A 9,867-nucleotide genomic window follows, 5' to 3' on the forward strand; every position below is an offset into this window, starting at 1 on the left:
TACTGCTTTTAATAGATTATGAAAAGAACCAAATAGAAGCTAAAAATTAATAGGACTTTTCAGGAAAAAAAAAAAAAGCTTCTCAATTCTACCGAAGGAGGAAATTTTGAAGCTACTTCTTTAATCCTTAGCAATTAATTTTTAAAATGCACTTCAGAACTTTCAGGAGCTCCCTACCCACGTCTTTCCAAACCAGTTCTTAAAGCCAGAAACTCAGGTTCAGCAGGAAATTTTAATTAAATTGACCCATTAGACAAATAATTGATGAAGGAAATTTCTGTGAGCCTTATTAATTCTTTTATCTATCTTTTTATCTCTCTCACAACACAAACACATAAAGTTAAATATAAATATAGACCATTTTGTCAGACTTAGTGCTCATTAATTTTTATATAAAGTATGGTATGATGATAATTTTTTAAAAAACATGTGTTTTGGAATCAGACCTGGGGTCAAATCCTGACTAGGCACTCACCAGCTAGGTAATCTTTAAGCTATTTAATTTTTCTGACCTTTACCTTTTTCATATCTAAAATGGTAACACTATCTAATTCATGGGATTTTTGTGAAAATTAAATGAGTAAGAGAAAAAGAATCTTAGCATAAATGCCTGGTTCATTGCAGGTGCTCATAAAATGTGAGTTCCCTTTTTCATCATCTTCCCCATGAAGACGTAAAAATATTGATCCATATAAACCTACTACATTATTCATCTTCTCATAAAGCACATGCTTTACATCATCTAACAATTCTATAACGTATATTTTGGGTGGTGAAACATCTACTGCTAAGCAAAGCCTATCCCTGTAACTGTGACAATATTGAACCTCAAACGAAATTATCCTTTCATAAAGCATACAATCATGATTTCATTAAGTGTGATATAGTAGTGAATATGAATGAAACATGGGCTTCCCAGGTGGTGCTAGTGGTAAAGAACCCTTCTGCCAAGACAACAGAGGTAAGGGAAGTGGGTTTTATCCCTCAGTTGGGAAGATCCCCTGGGGAGGGCATGCCAACCCACTCCAGTTCTCTTGCCTGGAGAATCCCCCTGGACAGAGGAACCTGGCAGGCTATAGTCTATAGGTCGCACAGTCAGACACAACTGAAGTGACTTAGCATGCATGCATGAATAAAACATATATATTTTATTTCTTCATGGATCATAGTGAGGAGACAGGAAAAAAAAGAGGGGGTTAAAAAAGCCTATATATGAAAATAGGATAAATACTAGGAAGGGGATGTGAGCAGGCTGTTATTGGAGAGAATAGTGGGGGCAGAATGGAGGTGCACTTTAAATTGAAAAATGTCTTTGAGGAAGCATGTTTAATCTAAGCTCTAGATGGTAAGTAGGCCAAGTGGGGGGAAATTTTTTCCAAGGAAAGGGTGCATGCAAAGACTTAGGGAGAGGGCTCATTGGACGGAAGCAAGTGGTAGGATGACATGTGCTAGAACAAAATTGCAGAGTGGATAGGAGGAGATGGGTAGAAATGGTACAGGTTAGCTGGCAGAGGCAGAGAGAAAGAAACACAGAGAGAAAGAGAAAGAAGGGAAGAGAGAATTCATGATAAAAAAAGCATTATATTCACCAGTGAGTTAAAACTTAGTAGAGCTAGCTGGATTAAGAGTCAGATGGGAGACATGAATCCTTTATTATTATTTCTTGAGTTGGTCTAAATTCCTACTTGGCTTCCCTGATGTCTAGGACTGTAAAGAATCTGCCTGCAAAGCGAGAGACCCAGGTTCAATCCTTAGGTCGGGAAATCCCCTGGAGGAGGAAATGGCAACCCACTCCAGTGTTCTTGCCTGGAAAATCCCATGGACAGAGGAGCCTGGCAAGCTACAGTCCATGGGGTAACAAAGAGTGGGAAACACTTTCACTTTCCCTTATATATATATATATATAAACCCTAACCATATATATATATATATATATATAATATATATATCTTAATCTGAGTATGATATTAGCATTTAAAGATTGGTTTATGTATTTTTTAAAACGACATGGTTCCTAAACATGGATCAATTTTTCATCTGGTGGTCAACTGAAGAAAAGGCAAATTTTTCAATGCTGGAGGTTAAATTGTCTGTTGAACTTTCTGAGACACAGTATATGTGATTTTGCAGGGGTTTGAAGAAATTTTCAATAATAATTTGGGCCATGCATAGTTTCACTTGCTTTATTTATTGACTTTCAGTTCAGTTCAGTCACTCAGTCATGTCTGACTCTTTGCGACCCCATGGACTGCAGCATGCCAGGCCTCCCTGTCCATCACCAACTCCTAGAGTTTACCCAAACTCATGTCCATTGGGTCAGTGATGTCATCCAACCATCTCATCCTTTGTCATCACCCTCTCCTCCCACCTTCAATCTTTCCCAGCATTAGGGTCTTTTCAGATGAGTCAGTTCTTCTCATCAGAAGGCCAAAGTATTGGAGTTTCAGCTTCAACATCCGTCCTTCCATTGAACTGATTTCCTTTAGGATGGAAGGGTTGGATCTCCTTGCAGTCCAAGGGACTCTCAAGAATCTTCTCCAACAGCATAGTTCAAAAGCATCAATTCTTCGGTGCTCAGCTTTCTTTATAGTCCGACTCTCACATTCATACATGACCACTGAAAAAACCATAGCTTTGACTAGATAGACCTTTGTTGGCAAAGCAATTTCTTTGCTTTTTAATATGTTGTCTAGGTTGGTCATAACTTTCCTTCCAAGGAGTAACTGTCTTTTAATTTCATGGCTGCAGTCACCATCTGCAGTGATTTTGGAGCAGAAAAAAATAAAGTCAGCCTCTGTTTCCAGTGTTTCCCCATCTATTTGCCATGAAGTGATGGGACCGGATGCCATGATCTTAGTTTTCTGAATATTGAGCTTTAAGAACCGTATAAGATATATTTCTATTCCATGAGTCTTGGGCTCTGGGCTAGATGCTAATTTTTGTAAGTAACTTGCATATAGAGGTGATTTGAAGATGGATGAGGGGATAGAGTAATATGAGGAAAAAAAGCCCAGAAAAAAAAAACTAAAAAACTCGATATTTTGAGTTTAAGTAGAGGAACATTTACTGAAGGAGACTGAGAAAGAATAGCCAAAATATAAGAAGGCAGATTATCAAAGAAGGGCATAATGGTAGGATGTCAAGAGAAGAGGTAAATTTAAGGAGGGATTAATCCATAGTGTCAAAATTTACAAAGCATCAATTAGGATGAAGTTAAAGACATAAAGTTAGAATTGTTAACATGATCATTACTGGTGACATTAATAAACTTTGGTGGGGTGATGAGGCAGAAATACGATTGTATATGGGTGGAAGAGTGAATAGAAAAGGAGAAAGTGGATTTTTGAGGGTTGGTAATGGTGGATAAAATAGGAGACAGTAGTTATAATAAGATGTGGGTCAGCATGCCAGAGGAACACAGTGAAGTTGCTGGGCACTGAAGAGAGTACCCTGAAGGCAGGTGATCTAAGATGACAACTGCGTAAGTGGTTTAACTGTTTTACATGGGACTTTTGATCTTCTGTTTTTATGTCTATTCTACTAGTATTATCAGCATCACCTTTTGGTCCAGACAACTAGAGTCCCTCCTTGGCCCCTGAGATTTAGAGAGCCTCACTGGTTCCTCTCCTATCGTGCCTCTCCTCAGAGGCAACTGTAGGGCAAAGGGGACATGCCCACCGAAGTCTTCTCTTCTAGCCTCCCCTGCCCCCCATTACACTGGTGATTAGTTTCCTACTGCTGCTGTAACAGATCACCGCAAACTCAGTGACTTAAAGCAATGCAAATTTATTGTCTTATAGTTCTGGGGGTCTGAAGTTCAAACTGGTGTGGTTGGCAGGATTGCATTTCTTCTAGAGACCCCGGGGGAGCCTACTTCATGCCTTTTCCAGCTTTTAGACGCCATGTACTTCTTGGTTCATGTTCCTTTTCCATCTTCCAGGTCAGAGATGGCCTGGAGAGTCTTTCTCACTTCCTGTCAATAGGACACTGACTCTTCTGCCTCCTGCCTACCCTCTTAAAAAGACCCTTGTTATTACTTACACTGGGCTCACTCATATAACCTGGGATAATTTTTCTATCTTAAAATCCATTCATTAGTAGGCTAAATTCCACTGCAATCTTAACTCTCTTTTGCTGTATAAGATAAACATATCCATAGGAATTATTCTGCCTAGAACACCTATGTTTTTGTACTCAAGAGTTGACAGCTTCATGAGTAGATGAACCAAGTCTACTTCCTCAGAGCCATACTTCCCAGAGCAGGATGCATTATCAGTGGGCTCAGCTGAGGCCAGAGGGCTGGCCAAGAATCAACTCTTTATACCCTAGGAAGAATGTTTGGATACACATGCTGAGCCATCTAACACGTGCACTGCAGATCTCATTTGTTTTCTCACACTAAGACTCTCAGCTAAAGACAAGCCTAGCTGTCATCCTTCTAAAACAAAAGGCAGCCCCCGCTTTGCCCTATCTTATCCCAAGAGGTATTGGGGAGATCCACTTCAAGTTACCCCTCCAAAAGAAACTGGTTTGCAGGGTTCACCTCATTAAATTCCAGCTGGAAAATTTGGAAATATTCTGGGAAATTTGGTGGGTGGTGCCAAAAATACAGTGACTGTAAATCCCTGACTCAGAGAGTTGGAAACATTAAAGGCCATCTAAGTATTCTATTGGTGGTTTCCCAGCTGGTGCAGTGGTAAAGAACATGCCTGCCAATGCAGGAGACACAAGAGATGTGGCTTCATTCACTGGGTTGGGAGGATCCTCTGGAGTAGGAAATGGCAATCTGCTCCAATATTCTTGCTTGGAAAGTTCCATAGACAGAGGAGCCTGGCGGGGCTACGTCCATGGGGTTACAAAGAGTCACATACAACTGAGCATACACACATACAAGTATTCTATTAGAGCCACAGTGGCTGGGATATAAAACAGTAGGAGGATAAACACCAGATAGGCTTGAATTTCACGTCACTCAACCAGAAGAGGAGTGGGGCAGACTGAAAGAAGAAAATAAAGATAAATGAGTAATTTTTGAGAAACTTGAACTCAGAAATGCAAATCATCAAATTCCATCCTATTACTATGTTATTCCAAATAATTGTGACACCTCTGAATGACAGATATGAAAATGAGTACATCATTGGTCAGATTGAAATCTCTGGTCTGGATGACTCACTACTGTCAAATGCAATCAGCCTACATTCCCCCCAACCCACTCCTTTTTCACAACTCTAGGTTCACCAAAAGATGATCTCATCTAGAACCTCTGCTTATATGCACTAATGAATATGTACACGTATGCACACCCACATATATATGTGTGCATGTAAATATATATATATATATACGCATGTGTGTGTGTGTGCATGTGTTTGTTTATATATATTATTGTGGGTGGTAGAAAACTGAACTAAGAGTCCAGAGACTGGGACACTTTGATTTTAGTTCTGCCTCCATTTCCTGTCACTCTTTGTGACCCCATGGACTGCAGCACATCAGGCTTCCCTGTCCTTCACCATCTCTCAGAGCTTGCTCAAACTCATGTCCATTGAATAGGTGATGCCATCCAGCCATCTCATCCTCTGTCCCCCTCTTCTATCTGCCTTCAATCTTTCCCAGCATCAGGGTCTTTTCTAATGAGGAGGCTCTTCCCATCAGGTAGCCAAAGAATTAGAATTTCAGATTAGCATCAGTCCTTCTGATGAATATTCAGGATGGATTTCCTTTAGGATTGACTGGTTTGATCTCTTTGCAGTCCAAGGGACTCTCAATAGTCGTTTCCAACATCACAGTTCAGAAATATCAATTCTTTGGCATTCAGCCTTCTTTGTGGTCCAACTGTCATACCCATACATGCCTACTGGAAAAACCATAGCTTTGGCTAGACGGACCTTTGTTGGCAAAGTAATGTCTCTGCTTTTTAATATGCTGTCTAGGTTGGTCATAGCTTTTCTTCCAAGACGCAAGTATCTTTTAATGTCATGACTGCAGTCATCATCTGCAGTGATTTTGGAGCCCAAGAAAATAAAGTCTCTCACTGTTTCCCCATCTATTTACCATGAAGTGAAGTGACTAGATGACAGAATCTTTCTTTGAATATTAGGTTTTAAACCAGCATTTTCACTCTCCTCTTTCACTTTCATCAAGAGGCTTTTTAGTTTTTCTTTGCTTTCTGCCATAAGGATGGGGTCCTCTGCATATCTGAGATTATTGATATTTCTCCCAGCAATCTTGATTCCAGCTTGTGCTTCACCTAGTCCAGCATTTTGCATGATGTACTCTGCATATAAGTTAAATAAGCAGGATGACAATATACAGTCTTGACGCACTCCTTTCCCAATTTTGAACCAGTCTGTTGTTCCGTGTCTGGTTCTAACTGTTGCTTCTTGTCCTGCATACAGGTTTCTCAAGAGGCAGGTAAGGTGGTTTGGTATTTCCATCTCTTGAAGAATTTTCCACAGTTTGTTGTGATCCACACAAAAGCTTTAGCATAGTCAATGAAGCACAAGTAGATGCTTTTCTGGAATTCTCTTGCTTTAGATCACTTGTTTGCTTATCTTTAAAAGATGTTGTAAACTAGGTGATCTTTTTTATTCTTTTCTATTCTAAAACCCTAAACTTCTACCTAGGGGAAGTCAGACATATCTTCTCTCCTACAAGGACTCCAACTTAGCTTTCCTTAATAGGAATTATCCTACCTCTCTGTCTGGGCATAATTTATCTTCATTTTCTTCTATCGGTGCAGGATAGGGAGGAAGAAAGGCACCAAAACATATATATTGCATTATAGAAAATTTTGCCAAACACCTCCAGACTTTTGAGCCTATGACATTAGTGTCCAAGAACTACGTCTTAGTCATACATTAAATATTTGCAACATACTAAACAGAGGCTCTACGGGACACAAGGAAGATGCAGAAATTGGAGCATGAACATGTTCGAGCTAGTTCTGCCTTTATTTTCTAAGTCAACAAATAGAACCTGAAAACCTCCTAAATGTTAGATATACAAGATATATATGATTCAGCAATACTCTAGTGGAGGAGACATAGCGCACATATAATTGTACAAAATAATCAGTTTTAGATATATTATCTGAAGATAAAGTTAGAAGTGTTAAGTGACTATACTTCTTCCTAGAAAGGGAGGTCTCAATTTAGATGGCTGAATGGACAGTTGCAGGAGATGGTGACATAGGTAAGAGCCAAAATCTGAATGTTAAAGAGTTGGGACTGCAGACTGTCAAGAGCTGCTGGGGAAATTTTTTTAAAAAGAAGGGCAAGCATCATTACTTTGTTGGATTTGCAGTGACTGGAATGGAAGAGAATGGACAAATGGATCAGAAGAGATTTGAACCTGGGGCCTGGAAATCAGGTAGGTGCCTCTTGCAGGATTCTGGGTGAGAGATCTCCCAGTGAACTAAGAATCATAGCAGCAGAGATAAAGAGATTAGGGGAGAGAGTCAGTAGAAAGGTATAAATGGGGATGAAATGGACTCCAAGACCATATGTGGAGGCTGTGATGTTGGATGATACCCAGATTTCCAGCTCAGCAACTAGGATGGGAGTTTCAATACCTGAAATGGAGATCAAAAGAGGAAGATCAGGTCAGGGCTATGGGGACAATATTAGTGCTATTATGACTGAGGTCCTACAGAAGATCTGTATGGAGCCATCTGGACTGAAAAGATGAAATTTGAAACAGAGAAGATTGGTATGACCAGTGGTTTTCAACTTGAGAAAAAGCAGTAATAAGTATTTTAAATAAATTTGTATATGTCTTACTTATTGCCACCCTATTTATCTAACTTATACACAGACCACATCATGAGAAAGGCCTGGCTAGAACACTTGTAAGCTAGAATCAAGATTGCCAAGAGAAATATTGCCAACAGCCTCAGATATGTGGATGACGCCAAAGAACCTGTTGATGAAGGTGAAGAAGGAGAGTGAAAAAGCTGTCTTAACACTAAACATTAAAAAAAAACTGAGATCATGACATCCAGCCCCATCACCTAATGGCAAATTGTTTCTGTTTTTCAGTCACTCAGTCATGTCCAAGTCTTTGCAACCCCCATGGACTGCATCCCATCAGGCTTCTGTCCTTCACTGTCTCCCAGAGATTGTACAAATTCATATCATTGAGTAGGTGATGCCATCCAACCATCTCATCTTCTGTTGTCCCCTTCTGTTGTCCCTTCTCCTCCTTCCTTCAATCTTTCCCAGCATCAGGGTCTTTTCCAGTGAGTTGGCTCTTTGCATCAGGTGGCCAAAGTATTGGAGCTTCAGCTTCAGCATCAGTCCTTCCAATGAATATTCAGGATAGATTTCCTTTGGGATTGACTGGTTTGATCTCCTTGCAGTCCAAGGAACTCTCAAGAGTCTTCTCCAACAACACAGTTCAAAAGGATTACTTCTTTGGTGTTCAGCCTTCTTTATGATCCAACTCTCACATCCATACATGACTACTGGAAAGACCATAGTATTGACTATAGGGACCTTATATTTCATGGAAAATAGAAAGGGGAAAGGTGGAAGCAGTGACAGATTTCCTTGGGCTCTAAAATCACTGCAGATGGTGACAGCAGCCATGATACTAAAAGATGATTGCTTATTGGCAGGAAAGCTATGACAAACCTGGACAGTATGTTAAAAAGGAAAGACATCACTTTGCTGATCAAGGTCCATATAGTCTTTCAACTAGTCACATATGATTGTGAAAGGTAGACCATAAAGAAGGCAGAGCACCAAAGAATTGGTGTTTTTGAACTGTGGTGCTGGAGAAGACTCTTGAGAGTCCCTTGGACAGCAGGCAGATCAAACCAGACAATCTTAAAGGAAATCAGCCCTGAATACTCACTGGATGGACTGATGCTCAAGCTCCAATCTTTCAGTCACCTGATGTCAACAGCTGATTCATTGGAAAAGACCCTGATGCTGGGAAAGATTGAAGGCAGAAGAAGAAGAAGGGGACAGAGGATGAGATGTTTGGTTGGTATCACTGATGCAATGGACATGAACTTGGGCAAACTCCTGGAGATGGTGAGGGACAGGGACCTGGCGTGCTGCAGTCCATGGGGCTGCAAAGAGTCAGACATGACTAGGCAACTGAAGAACAACAACTGATAGGAATATATCCTCTGTTACAGAAAGCACAATGTCTAAGTGATGAAAGCCCTTAATAAATATATTCTTAATTTTCAAGTAATCAGAGAATGAGCAAGTGAATAGGAGCTACTATGAGTAGCTAACAGTTCCTATCCAGTCACTACAGTTTGTATATTTGAGTGTATGAGGGAGGGCATGTGTGAGGGTACATGTGTTTATATATTTGTGTGTCTGGCTAGTTATATATAACCATACACACATTTATATTTACAATATTATAAAAATTAATAATGTAAACAGTATGTTAGTACTATACATGTGTATTAGTCTGCTAGGGCCTCCATAACAAAACATCACAGACTGTGTGGCTTAAACATAGAAATTATTTTGTCACAGTTTTGGAGGCTAAAAATTTAAGATTAAAGTACCCTCAGAGTTAGTTTCTGGTGAGGCTTCTTATCCTGATTTGCTTCTCACTAGGTGTTACAAGCCTGCCAAAGCAGACAGCCCTCTGGTATCTCTTCCTCTTCTTATAAACACATCAATCCTAGATTAGGACCTTGTGTTCATGACCTTTATTAACCTTAATTACCTCCTGATAGACTGTGTCTCCAAATATAGTCTCATTGGGCGTTAGGCTTCAGCATGGGAATTTTAGGGGGCCACATCTGTCCGGAACATCAGTACAGTTGACATCCAGATTAACTTCTCAAAGGCTAGTTCCTGCAAACAAAAAGAGATTGTTCTGTGTTACATATAG

The sequence above is a fragment of the Bison bison genome, unplaced genomic scaffold (assembly GCF_000754665.1).
Source record: "Bison bison bison isolate TAMUID 2011002044 unplaced genomic scaffold, Bison_UMD1.0 scf7180017864351, whole genome shotgun sequence".
NCBI classification, from domain to species: domain Eukaryota; kingdom Metazoa; phylum Chordata; class Mammalia; order Artiodactyla; family Bovidae; genus Bison; species Bison bison.